Source organism: Gymnogyps californianus, chromosome 10 (assembly GCF_018139145.2).
Source record: "Gymnogyps californianus isolate 813 chromosome 10, ASM1813914v2, whole genome shotgun sequence".
Lineage (NCBI taxonomy): Eukaryota > Metazoa > Chordata > Aves > Accipitriformes > Cathartidae > Gymnogyps > Gymnogyps californianus.
The window spans coordinates 3871530-3883680 of NC_059480.1; positions in this window are offsets into that span (position 1 = coordinate 3871530).

Sequence of the window (12151 nt, forward strand, 5' to 3'; positions counted from 1 at the left end):
TCAGTGATCTCCTTTTTGGCTTGTTTAAAGTGGGCCTTTCCTTGACTCAGCTCAGCCAGGCAGGTTATCAGTGAGTGGGGTAGTGCTCTAACATGACATTGTGTTGAACATATGGAAACTGTCTCCAGGCTTTGGTTCAGATGTGGAAGGCCTGCAAAGAGTGGTAAGGCAGATCTTAGGAAACAGAAGAAACTCTACTGCTGTATCTCCCATGCTGGCTGGTCTATGCAGAGCCAAATTCAGGCCTTGGCAAAGAATGCAGTACAACTGCTCACATTAGCAGGATCAGAGTGCTGCTTCAAATGTCAGAAATCATGTACTGCCAGATATTTTCTATAGCATCTGTGCAGGGTGAAATGACCTTGACTCTCTTGTCATGAAGACCTGACAAAATTAGCTCACCCTCCCCCGTGGCCTGTGTCCTCTGGGAGAAAGTGCTGGAGAGAAAAGTTTGTATTCTTTAGTAAGAACAGGTCTATTTGTACTTACTGAAGCAAGAAGGCCAGGTTAGGTCACAGCTCTGGTTAGTGTTCATGTCAAACAGAGGGAACAATCTTACTATTTCTAATATTCCTGTGGTAATTGCTCAAATCATTCATTTTTGAATGACTCCACTTGTGCAGTGGGACCTGAAGGATTGGTGCAGAAACTGAGTTTTGAAAATAAGCAGGGAGGGAGCCCAGCCTTTGGGTCTTTCATCTTTTTTAGATTGTAGCACTCTAGGCAATACTTCACAGTGAAGAAATGTTACACACTCAGACATTCTTTTTTGCTATCACTAGCCTTTTCTTAGATTTTTACAATATTCTTAAGAATAATCTTGCTAAGTAATGGTAAATAGCAATTTTAGAGCTGTTGAAGATGTATGACACAGCATAGCAAGCATTATTATAAAGCCAACTTCTTTTCTTGAGGTATCCATGCAGTTCAACATTGCTGATGGTCTCCATGGTACCCTTGCCAAATAATTTCATGCTCACATTCTTAGTATGCCTGCAGTGATAGGGACAAACTAGTGATGAAATTGAAGCTGATATCTTGGTTATCTGATATTTCCCTTCTCACGGATTCACTTTGAAAGCTAGACTAGATCAAGATAACTGTAGTGAGGCATTCATAACCACTGGCTACTAGAGATTTAGTGAAGACCAAGTACTTACAAACCCAGATGTTTGATATTAATTTCATGCTCCTGCTAAGTTGGATAGCAGAACTTTGTTGCTGCAGATCGATCTGCTTGGAAGGAAATTAAGAGAAGGTTGAGTATAGCTCTTGGAGCTGGAAAAGCATGTGGCAGTATGTTTTACTTCAGCCTCCAGTTTGAAGGACACAAATCAGGTGAAGTCTTAGGCAGTTTCAGAGTTTATTTTTGGAACACACCCATGGGACTGTGCCTGTCCTGGGGAAGGAGCGAGGAATGAGTTTTCTCTGCTTAACCTTACCTAAAAATTGACTGTGCTGCACTTTTACATGCTGACTGTAGTGAGAGATGGGAAAGCCCCTGTTGCAGGTATGCTGAATTTTGAAAGAGCTCTGATTAAATGGAAATTAATGAATTATTAATGAAAATTATTAGCAGGCCGCTTTCCTGAGAGAACTTTCACCCTATACTTCCTCAAGGTTTCATATAGCAGGGAATCAGTCACCCATTTGCACTTCAAAAAAAGGCTCTGGCACAACATTCCTGACGTAGATAAAAATAATGGTTTTTACAGCTGAAGCTATAGGACCATGTTCAAAGGACAGTTACAGGAAGGAGAAAAATAAATGTGAAGCCATCATCTTCCTGACTTAGTCTTCTGTTATTCAATGGAAATTGAAGCTGGAAATGCACGTGATAGCTACAGACAAGCCCATTCAAAGCAAAAATAGGGCAAATGAGTATAACTAGGAACATAACAAATGCTGGTGATGCTGTAGCAGCCTGTCAGGCAAGGTGGTGGAGACAGACTGGATCAACGCAAGGAACAATTAATTGTCAGCCTCTGAGGAATAGGCAATAAAAGAGATGTGGGAGGTGCAGTCATTCAAATGGCTTTATTGGTCACTGCTTTGACAGCTATGGTTTGACTTCTAAAGGTGTTTTCCAGTTCTTTATTTAGATGATATGTTCAGCTCTATTGTCTAGTCAGCTGAAGTGAGGTTAAAACCCAGGCATGCTGTAGGTGTTGAACTTACAAACCCTGCTTTCAGATGTTTACACAAAAGATCACCGCCTCCCTGACCCCCTGCTTTAAAGCCACTCACCTCAACATTTTTGTAGCACTATCTGACACTTATTTCCATAGCCATGTTCAGTTCTGCGTGCTTGTTCTCCTATAATGTAGAGTAATGCCTGCAAGTAAGACTGTTTAGCCTGGGGTACGGGAAATGAGCAAGCTGGAAATGGTTGGATTGATTTCTGACAAGAAAGAAGTGGCAATACAACTAGCAAGCCAGGTTTAATATTAAATTTAATGACCATTAGTGCAAATGGTAAGTTTGAAGTCTAAAATCGTTAACAAGTCATAAAATTAAATTTTCCTCAGGAACAGCAGCTTTATGGCTTTGTGGCTATCCACAGAGGGCCAGATGGTGAATCCTGTGCTTATTCTCTTACTCTACAAGTCCAGTGCTGAAATCAACAGGGCTGTCCATGTATTACTGGGTGCCAGAGGCTTGTTATCTGGCAATACTACTTGGTACACATTTAGCTGACCCTGTTCCTCAAATGTGATGCACACAGCTGGAGTCCTGCACCCTGTGCAGAGTTCTTGTTGCAGTTCTGAGATGAAGGCAGTGAACTGAGGTACAGGAGGTCTTGGTTTGATTCTTACCACTACTAGATCTTTCTGCATACCCCTTTCAAAATTAACTGCACCAGCTTCCTTTTTAAAATTGGGCCTAGTAATGAAGAGTTTCAGTAAGAGTTCATTGATACTATGGTAAAGCTTCCATGTGTACCAATAGCACGCCATACAATCAAATGTTGATTTTTCAAGGTTGGGTATTTATTCTAACTCTCTGGCCTAGACTAAAGATTTTCTGCACAAAATTTAGCTGTTGCAGTCATTTCAGAATAAGCAGAGCTGAAAGCTGTGAGGACACAGATGAAGCAGTGAAAGAAAAGACTGAGCACTATTCATCTTGGTTATCCTCAGGAGTACAAATAAAATACGGCAGCTCTAAATCCAAGAGACGGTAAAAAATGCTAGAGCCAGCTAGCAGCACAGGAAGATTCAGGTGGGAAGATTGCACTTGTGTGGGTGACACCATTAACTTTTGCATCTTGGCCTTGTAATCTAAATTCTTCTAAATATCAAGGAGTACTTGCTAAACAAGCTTACTCACGTGTCAAAATTTGTGAAAAGCAAAAAGGTAAGTCTACATTCACACTTTTTTCAACTAGTAGCTTTGTGTGTAAAGGCCTTATGTATTTGGAGCTCATTTGCTTTCAGGTATTTCTTAAACCCCAAAATCTCTCTTCAGCACTGACACTAAACAACCTTTCTGAAAAGAGTGATAGTTCTAGAGAACATTATTTCTGTGAAAACATGTAAACTTGGAGATGTTTCCAGGAGTTCTGGGCTGAAAATCAGCAACAGTGATGTAAGCTATTAAGAGAGAAAGCAAACAAAATAAATACAACTGTAAACAGTAATCCTTTGGTACAGCCTTTTTGTAACAGGGCTTCAAGCAGCTGCAGTGCTGAGTGGGAGAAAGCTTCATGACTACATAGCTCTTCCCTGTTGTGTGACCTTCAGGATGTATTGCAACACTTCTGCTAACAGAGCCCAATAGTTTGTTTACAGTTTCCTTAGTTTGAACAAGTTTTGGGCTTACTGTTAACCGTATTAACATGCTAATTGAAGTTACAATTATCGAGACAACTGCAATATGCCTTGTTACATTAGCAATTTTTATAGCCTCTGGTTGTAGGCTGCAGCAATATAATTTTCTCAATATTTCATAAAAGGGACATTAACACTCTTGGTGATAAAGTAATGTAACGACGCACATAAAGCAAACCCCAAGGTAGCACTATATCTTTTGTGGAACAAATATAAGAACTACTTTAGAAAATGATGCATTCTTTGGAGCCCACTTTTCATTTTTCTCCACCTGCTTTCTTCCTTTCTTCATATTTTCTAAGCACTCACTTTTTGCCATCCAAAAATAAAATTGTGTAGACCTACATAGTTTCTACTCCTAACTTTGAATTTTGAAATGATGCTGTAATGAAGAGGTTAGCAAGAATGTACTGTGACTAGGCAAGGTTCTGGGACAAAACAACTAATAGCTGATGCAATCTTCCTTTCTGTTTTCAGCATATTACATTGCTGGATAGCATAAAGCCTTACTGGAGGTTTATTTAAACTTTTCTACCTCTGTCACTATTTATTCTCTTAGTACTGAATTAAGTGCATTTATCATTGGTGTTTTTAACCAGAACATCAGATGACAAGTTACTTGCCTCTTTCAGATTCTGTGTTATTCATTTATTCATTTGATCACTTATTTAGTGGCAAGAAGGAGGTAGAGTGGAGGTGATGTTACAAGAAGATTGATAGAAAATGTTTCATGGCAAGACCTACAGCTGTAGGAGATAGTATTGATAGGGTGATGAAAACCCATAATGGTATAGATTCAGGAACGGGAAAGAAAAGGTACAGTCAATAAATTGTGCAGCTAGTGTAAGTGGCTAAGAGACTGAAATCTCACCTGCTAAACAAGTAAATCAGGATTTTACGCCTTAATTTTGAGTATTCCAAATGTGTTATTGTTAATTTATATACCAACAGTGCTGGAAAGCTTTGTGCACAAAGTATCTTGGATTTTTTTGGACTTTATATGGATATATGTGTCTATATATAGCAAGTATGCTTCAATATGGTCAGGCTCCCCTCTTAGCAGAAAAATCACATTAGTAAGGGGAGAGGATAGTGCTTAGCTCCCTTAAGATATTCTGGATTGCGGGATACTTCAGGTATCCCAATCTTTTACCAGTGCTTTTAGTTGTCTTTCAGTGCATTCCCATGAGAAGCAGATCACTCCGTGCACTCACTTCTCCCAACCAGCCCAAATGTGAGAGCCTCCGCAAACCCTGCAGAAACTTCCACAAGCTCCTTCCCTTCCCTCTGAATTGTACTGAGGGACTGAGAATGCTCAGGGACTCCTGTATGCCTCCTGGATGAAAGCTTACCTGGTAAAAGCTGGAAAGGACTGTCTGGCTCCATCTCTGTTCTCACTGTTAATTATCACTCCAAGACTAGTGCCAGGTCACATCACCAGACTTCTCTTCCCAAGCGTCCTGACACAATGTCTTTTATATGGTACTTCTTGTAGGGTTTCTTCAGTGTTTAAGTAATTCTGTAGGAGTGAACTTGTAAATGCTCTTCTGCAGGAGTATTGCAGCAGCAGAAGTGACCTACTGTGATAATGGACATTGCAAGGGGATTTAATATCTTTTTGTAAAGTTTCTTCATTTCAAGCCTAATGTTTGGAACAGTAGGGAATTAAGCAGCACCATTTAAAACATGATACTGGCAGATGTCAGTGAGTAAATCTATCAACATGATTTGATGGAGGGTAATGGACAGCATTTCTGAGCTTCTCTGCTTTTGGGGCAGATTTCTAAGGAGGACCTCTGGCAAGCCTGGGAGTAGTACTTAGAGGATTATGAGGAATTAACCTGAACGTAGAAACTTTTGAGTTCTGGGGAATCTGTCTGCATCTCTCTGCATTGGGACTAGATTACAGCAATACAGAGCAGCCAACATAATTGGTCAAGTTTTTCCTACTGTTTTATGAAGAGTCAGGGCACCAGTGAATCTAGTTCTCTCTTGGGAAATTTATAGTGGAAAACCTAGAGAGAAACTTGGTTGTTTCAGCAGAAATGGATTTGCAGCTGCTGAGGATAATTTGGTTATGTGCTACTTTCAAAGAAATGTGATGTGTCATTCACTCCTGGACAGAATGTAATTTCTGTGACTAAGATTTTCAGACAGCGTAGGATAGCTGGAGAATAGAACTAACTGGATTTCTTCTTTGCACACTGATTGTTTCTTAAGTTAGAAGCATGCAGACATTAGGAAATGTCGGTGTACATATATATGAAGAGTTTTCCAATAATTCAGTAAAAATTTAAAAATCTCAAGACAGACTTCTGGCTGAAAAGATGCAGTTGGATGAAGTCTATGCTGATTTGAGACTGTTTCTCATCTGTCAAAGTACTGGCTTTATAATCAGCTTGTAATGCAACAATTGAGAAAAGTTAGTTGCGCAGTAGAAATCCACTAAAGTTGTCTCATGTTTCAGAAGATGAATGTTCATTTTAATTTCTGCACGCACAAAATTCTTGTTCTTCTACAAATAATTGGTTGCCTTACAAAATTAGATTTGTGTTCACTCACAGAAACCAAGCTAAGTCAGTAATCTGGTAGCTTTGGCTGTAATATCAAGTATTTATTTAAAATGTTGGTGACTTTGGGTGGTATCTGCAGAAGAGTATTGTATTGTTAGAAATGCTGGTGGAGAACGGCAAGAGGCTGTTTGGCAGAGGAGCTGCACTATGCCCCAGCATGTTCCCTGTCGAAGTTTTCAGCCTTTCTCCAGAGCTGGCCTCTCAGGAAGCTCAGAGCTGCTGCTGAACCATGGTACTAAGGTAGCTCCTGGGATGTGCATTTCTGTGCAGAGCTTTGCCACTTAACAAGGTGGTCCCTGGGGAAGCCTTACTGACTTGCTGATATCCACAGCAATAGCACCACAAAATCAGTGGACTAGATTTAAGCCAGTATATATATACTCTACTCAGAAGAGCACCTCCCAACAGATGGTGCTCAGTGATACAGCATTGGTTTTCAAGGAGGTCATGCAAAGTACTCTAAACTGGAAAGCATGTAAGAGCCAGAACTGTCTGAGCTGGAACCAAGGAAGTAGAGTTCATGGAATAAGAAAGCAATTCCACAGATTGAAACAGCACAAAATCCTGCAGGATTCTTTACTGCTATCTGGTTGCTGAGAACCCACAGCATAGCCTAAATTACACACCATGCTCTCATGTCAGAAAGTAGGAAGCATGAGTGAGCAACTGTATTACATGCACTGTTAATGTTTTAACTGTATCATTCTTCATTTTCAACTTGAATGCTTAGGTGTATAATTTTATTATAGGCATGACTAAAGTTGGGATCACTGCTGGAAGAATTCAGTTTTTTCTGTTGTAACAATAGTAACATCACAGACCAATACTGGGGAAAATGGAGGAAATCCACCATTAATTTTAGCACCAAGGGGAGTTGAGTTTGACTACAGCTTGTCACTGTTTTCAACCCAGTACTACACTTATTCTTGAATTTCACCACCCAGAGGAAGCAGCTATATGGGTCAAATCTATTCAAAAGATGCTGTATGTGGTTGAACCAACTTGCACCTTATATCAGCTTTTACAGAACATTTGGCATAGTGAAAGAGAAAACACTTTTTTCCTATCCAATTCTAACTTCTTACTTGCTTTAAGGGAATAAACCACATTAATGCCAGAAAATCTCCATGCTCGTGTCATTAAACCCTTCTGGGAACAAACAGCTGAGGTTGTTTCTTCTTGCAATACCCAGAAATGATAACTAAATTTACTGGGTTTTTTTTATACTACTTGGAGAAAGCTTTATGGATAAGTTTATCCTAGGACCTAGTGGCTTTGTTTTGGAGGAGCCATTATTAATGGAAGCAAGAATTTACCAACACCTCAATGAACTGCTTCTATTCAGTGTTGTCCTTAAACCCAAAATGCATGGGGCATTCATATGGGATTGCTCTGCATATGGAACACTTATTTTTGTGCCAGATGAATTAAAGTTTAAATAGTCTATACTTGAAGGATTCTAGCAGGCTGTCCTCCACCCTGAAAGTAATGTGTCTTTCAGATGCCTCCTTAGAGCTCCTTAAAATTATTAGTTCCAAATCTGGTGCAATTCTCACTTGCATGAGACCTGCCAAGTAGACACTCAAATGATTTTATTTCTTGCAAAACATAATTGGACACTATGAAACCATTCACAGAGTATCCTTTGAAACTTCTTTGTGGATGGGTGGATTAATGATTTTAACTTGCTTTACCTGCATAAATCCAGATAATAGCATCTTGTTATAGCCCAAGTGTTCTAATTGTTCCCTGGCAGGCAGATTTTAAGACCTGCTGTGCTCCTTCCCCAGTCCTTCTGCATCTCTTACACTGGTGTTTGAAACCAGTGAGCTTTCTGTATAGTCACCAGTCCCTGTCTTCAGTGTTAGTCTCTGCTCAGGGCTGATAAGTAATGAGATGGTGCTGTAAAGAAGATCCAGTGTAGATTATCATGCCTAATGATGATCTGGTTGGCTGAGAAATCCACACACTTGTGTCTCAGCTCACACACACATTTAGTGTCTGTTTCTGTGTGGTGAAGCTGCTTGATTACTATAAGTTGTTACTTAGCTAGATTTGCACCATGTCTGATCTGAATCTTCCCCAGGGGACCAGTAGTGCATAGGGAACAATTATGGTTCACTCCACAGGCTTTGCTAGTCTGTTTTGAGTTTCAAGCCATTTCATGGCCACATTGAGAGGATAGGAAGGAAGACAGATGCCTTACTAGTGAGAGAAGGGAGGAAAATACACATTAGTTGAACACTAGCAGAATTTTAAGTGGTTCCTTTAGCTGCAAAAGCCTTGCCACCCCTCACTTCCTGCACATGCTCACAGTCTTCAGTGTTGCAGAAATACACATCTTGCACCCATTAACAGTTCAGTGATGGCTCTGTGCAACTCCCTTTAGAGACAGGGAAAAGAGTGTGGGAGCAGTTTGGAGTCCCAGCATCCGTTATCCCTTCTGCCAAATTGCTGCAGTATGGCAACCAGATGGGAGTTATGCCATTTCTCCTAAAGAATGAACCACCCTTTGAGTAAGGTTTTTCATTAAGGACAAAATCCTGGAACCTCAGGCACAGCTCTCCCCCTGTGTTTGTGTTTTGTTGTTTTGGGGTTTTTTTGACTGTCAATATATTTTGATTACAGACACTGTATAGTGGAGAGTTTATTTAATAGGATTTAGGTTTAAAATAAAATTATTTTAATCTTGTAAGAGATGAAGGAACAGAAGAAACCAAGGGTATACAGCAGATGGTGAACAGTAAACTCAAAACATCATTCTTTGATAAAAGGTACTGATGTTTATGTTTAGCCACATGCTTTCAGCTTTCCTCATCCATTTCACATGTTAGCACAGGTGAAGATATTTAATTAGTGTTTACATCTTATAGTTGCCTTAGTTTCAAGTGTTGTTAAATGTTTGGGACACACTGTTCAAAACTGCATTATAATGTAAGGCGTGTACACTTTGTGTACAGTAGTGAAATGCAGAGACATCTTTGGTCATCTGAACAGAAACTGTTCACTCAGCTTGTCCATGTAATTATGGTAAATGCATGTGCAATGGCAAGAAAAAAGCACATAGGTTATGAACATTTTTCCTTCAGAAGTCTGTCTTTAGAAATCTAATATCTAGACACTATATGAAATTTAAGTCATACGAATTTAATCCAGGTGGTGATCAACTGCTGTTGAAGGTTTCCTGACGCATTGGATAGAGGCAATAGCCTGAAAGTTATTTGTAGAGAAATTTCATGTACAGCTTCACATGCTTGCAAAACTTTGCCAGCAGTGCACTCTGAGTCATTTAATCCACATCTATATTTGGGCAAACCATTTGCTAAGGTATTTTATGCCATCTGTGAATGTTCATCTGCAGTTTATATGCCAGATGTGTATTGGCAGCATACATGCTACCAAAACCAAGGATTCAGAAACGTAATAGTAAGCCCAGTGTTTCAAATAGATAAAATCTTTGCAATCTACATGATTAGAGTTTGCTAAATGAATGTATTGAACTTACATACAAAGAGCAAAAAATATGACTTGCTGCCTGCCCTCTAAATGTATGTCTCAAGGAAACCATTTTTACAGGTGCATGAGCAACAGCAGATGGGAAGCCATAATTCAGTTGATCCTAGCTGATCTGTCATGGTGACATCACTTAAGTCATTTTCCCATGACTTGAGTATTCCAGTTGTTTTACAGCATACTTTGCGTCACTTAATCCTGGCTGTCTTGTGGAGTATTTCAAAGCCACTGTTTTGGTATTGGATTTCTCTTGATACCACCACTGAACCAATTCCCTTCTCTTGGTCAATGCAGAGGGTGAGGGGAGAGCACTATATACCCCTATTTTAGCATGGTTTCCCTTTGAAATAGGGAGAAGACAAGATGCAGTCCCCAGAAGGGATGCTGGAGGAAGGGGAAGCCTTCTACTTTCTCTGATGTGCTCACTACATGATTACAAAATCTCAACCTTGAAAGAATAGGGGATGGATTTTAAGATAGTTTTCCCCACTCTGCATTTGTGGATAGAGTAGTTTAAAAGGGTAAAATTATAATAGCTCTTCTGCAACATAGCCAGTTAACAACAAACCAGAGGTTGGCCTAGCACAGCCTCAGAGAAAGAAAAAACGCTTAAACAGTGATTGAGTTAATGCAGTGATATATATGTGTGTATATATATAGGAGAGGTGGTGGGAAATTCTCTAAATGTTCAAGTTGTGTGGGAGGTATGCATACAAATCCACTTAACAGTTGAGTTACTGTGAGGCATATTCTTCCCACACAGTATATTGGAAGAATTGAGGAGGTGTATTTTAAGAGAGCATAAGATCTGCTAATAAAAGCATAACCCACAGGCCTGCTAGGCAAGTTAGCTCATGCAGAGCTTTGTGCTCCTGTGGCTATACTAGGTAGCCTGGTATCAACTGTGGTCTAAATTTAACTTGGATATCTTTATATTACCCATATCTGTGACTGCAGCAGACATTCCCTAAGGCAGCACTTAAACTAGTGAGGCCCCCCTCATAAATAGGCATGAAACTTTGCTAATGAGTCCTGAAGCTTCTCACATTCCTCTTCCAAGAGTTGCTTGCTATTGTGCGATGTCAAGGCCTGACTGAAGTCGGGCCCCGGCTAAAAAGCAGATGCACTGCCCCAAGGATCAAAGTAATGCTTTGTATATCCCAGGGACCAGCAGCAGCATGAGCATGACCAGTATCTTTCTAATTCTCAGTTTCTGTAATCAAGACTCCATTAGAGTCTTTGTTTGCTTAAACACTAATATTCCTAGATCCTAGCTGGTAAGAGCTTTCTAAATGTAGCTGCAGCCAGAGCAGCCATACCTGCCCAAGCTGCATGCAGCCTAGAAATGTGTTTTTAAGGTGTGAATTTCTCTCTGTATCTTTGTAGACTAAAAGTCATGGGAGAACCTACCTATGAACCCTGGGGGAATTAGGGATGCAGTAGATCGAGCCCTTGCTCAGGTAGGTGAAGTCCTCTTGTTGGGAGATCTACAGGATCCTTTCTTATAGCCATATTCTTCCTGTGCTGCACAGCTTAAATTCAGCCTTGGTTTTCAGGAATTTGCAGACTACTTGTGATGAATATAGAGAAGCAAATGTGTAGTGGTAGGAGCTATAAAAATGGTGGCCTTTTTTTCTCCTTGCTCTAAGAATGTGGCTAGGAGATTTCTCAGGAGGGTACAGAGTCCGGGTATAACTCCTCACCATGCTTTTAAGGAAACAAATATTATATGCTGTTTTGAAGGCTGAGCTCTAGTCCTTGCCTGACAAGTTTCAGTGCTAGTGCAACAGGGTGTTCTGACTTCTGACTGAAGTTCTGGGAAGTCTCTTTGCATCAAGGCCAAGGAACTAGCCAAAGCAGAGGATCCCAGGCCTGCCTTAGGCTGGCCTTAAAACTGCTGCCTTCTCTTCAGCCGCCTTCTGTGTTCTTGGTGCTGTTATCTCCTTCACAGAAATTCTTACTCTAATGGAACCCAACCTGATAACCCAGAGCTTCTTGGCATGATCTGCACTTATTGCAATGTTTGTGTGTCTCATGATATACACACCCATTTTAAATCATCACATATAGAATGAATGCTATGGCAATATTGTTCCAAGAACACTTAAAAGAAAAATCTTACTTTCTTGCTCCTTGTCCAACACATCTTCATCTTATCTTGTGGTTTGGTGTCATGTCTGCAACCTTAACTTTGCCCTTTTCGTTCATTACTTTCCTTGTGTAAATACCTGGCTA